The 2537-nt window shown below is 38.4% G+C and overlaps 1 pseudogene; it reads right to left on the minus strand.

Annotated features, from left to right (window-relative positions):
- Positions 1–309: 309 nt before the first annotated feature.
- Positions 310–2121, minus strand: LOC147419128 (AP-2 complex subunit sigma pseudogene; annotated as a pseudogene).
- Positions 2122–2537: the final 416 nt, after the last annotated feature.

The raw sequence follows: 2537 nt of genomic DNA on the forward strand, positions 1-2537 counted from the left end.
CAAAAACACCTTTCCAAACTCTAATATTCCAATCACACATATAGCATCCTACTCAAATAGTAGAAGACCAAACATCAAACGGTGTTGATCACTCAACATAGATCACAAACGAGAGAGAGAGAGAGAGAGAGAGAGAGAGAGAGAGAGAGAGAGAGAGAGAGAATTGGCCTAAAAAATATAATGTGTTATTCAAGGCACTCTCAAGCAAGGTACACTTTCATAAAAATCTTCGCAGTATCTTAGTCATCTGGCAGGCTTGAGTAAGGTCATCGTGCACAAATTTGTCTAAATACAATGATGACAATAAAGCTACTCTTGGCACTCCAACTCAGTCATCCGCTCAATGATTGCCTTTTAACTAGTTTCTTGCAGTTTGCCAGCAAGGATGAACTCATCCAATATAAGATACAGCTTGTGGAAATTAAAAACCAAGTCAAGTTCGATTGCTGAAGAAATGATCCAAAATTTCTACACGGAGCTAGATGCTAGACAAGCTCATTTTAAGTGATGTCCACAAACATGGAGAAGAAAAGACCTGCATATCTTTGGTAAATTACTTTTTGTGGTCGAAACTCTACAAAATTTGTGAACTTATGATCTCTGTTTACAACCAACTGATGAACCCCATACCCTAGCTTGTGCTTCTCACAATCCTCTACATGCATATAATATTTTGCAAGCCATGTTTTGCCTTGCCGATTTCTCAGCAAAATGAACCAAATTATGGTGGGGAAGAAGAAGTACAAGAAGCTGAAGTGCAATGAACCAGAGATCTAAGCAAACAACAAGGTGTTGGTATGCCCTAGACTCTAGTGCTAGAACATAGATGTATTTTATGCTTAATTCTAGTTATCAGAAGTTCACAACATTGGCAACATACATTTACTTTTTAAAAAATGCATTGTGTGTGTTTACAATGAGAAGCTTCATGTTCAATATTAAATATTAATTGTGATAAATAAATAAAGCTATCTCTAGAAGCTAACCTACTAAAGAGCTAGCTTGATAGGAGTCAGATTCGCCAAGATGGTTTCACATGAGATAATCACCAGCAAGGGCTCTAGCCATGAGCATAGACCTAAGCAAGAGATTTTCCAAAGAGGTAGGACTAAGGAGTCGAATTCGCCACATATGTGGTGCATCCTGCGCATGAGCAGATAACCTCCAATTTGCTAGCAAGGGGCCCGGACTTGAGCCGTTGAGCGGAAACTTGAAGAATGAGCTGCTGAGCAAGACAAACAAGAGGAGTGAGCTGCGAGTGATGCGACTCTCGACAAAATTGCATGCAAACTTATGAAACACCCTTAATGCTCCTATATTAAGTTATGCTATTTTGCAATATTCACATACGTTATAGCAACGCATTATAAATATACATACATACACGTAAAACACACACACACACACACACACACATGTATGTATGACACCTTGTGTCTTATACTTGGGAGTCCAATGATATCTTGCCCCCAACACAAAAGCTTCACACTAAAACCTATATCCATCATTCTATGCTTTATTTGACACCCAAAATGCCAATGACGCCCAAAATGGCCTCCAAATTTAAGGCCTAGGTCACTCACAACCTTTCTTCATGGTTCCTTTGATCTTGAATTTTTAAGACTGTTTTGTGTTTTTGGTTGTTGTGCGTTCCCATCATGTTAATCATGGCCTGGTCTATCGTCATTGATCTTATTGAAGTTATTTTTCTAAGTAAGGCACCATAACTAACCTGGACACACCCATAGCAAGTTTCTTCAAATTTTTTGTATGGTTATGGCTCACTCTTGGGTAGATGTCCACCATTTTGAGATAACCTGTGTGTTGCCAAACTTTCCATAAGAGGTTGTACATCTATGTCCAAAGGCTTCTTACAAATATCTGAGAATCGACTTTGCTTCTAAGTCCCAAGGCTTCTTTATTCCTCTCACTTCTTTGCTTCTTTAGGAAAATTCATGGATAGCTATGCAATCCTTGTTGAAATTTGCAAATCTATGTTCATTTTCCTTTCTTGTTGTTGGTGTGAATGCAATATTACTTTGTTCACAACTTCGTGATGCATCAAGGATTCTATGTTTAAGTCTTCATATTCCTTGTCACAAACCTTGACTGAGTACGCATGGCTAATTTTGTATGAGGAGCTTTATTAAATAGAATCTCTGAAGATCCTTAACTAGCTTTCAGGAGAAGAAGAAGAAGAAGAAGAGAATTTTTAATGTCGTCGGAAACTATCGCAAGAGACCTTAAAGATCTATCCAACGAGGATAGTTGAACTCAAGACTTGCTATTTGAGAGGAAAATGACATAACCAATCTACCACATTTGGGTGATAGAAAGGTTATACCATTTTCCTCTTTTTATTAGCACACGGACACATCCAAGAAGAAGAGAGTTTTTAACATCATAGGAAACTATCCCAAGAGACCTTAAAGAGAAAACAAGAGAAGGTGACACCTGGAGAGAGAGAGAGAGAGAGAGAGAGAGAGAGAGAGAGAGATTTTATGATCGTCCTTGGAGGTCAAATATGACCTATGGGA

The sequence above is a fragment of the Adiantum capillus-veneris genome, chromosome 29, assembly GCF_014529385.1.
Source record: "Adiantum capillus-veneris isolate H3 chromosome 29, ASM1452938v2, whole genome shotgun sequence".
NCBI lineage: Eukaryota > Viridiplantae > Streptophyta > Polypodiopsida > Polypodiales > Pteridaceae > Adiantum > Adiantum capillus-veneris.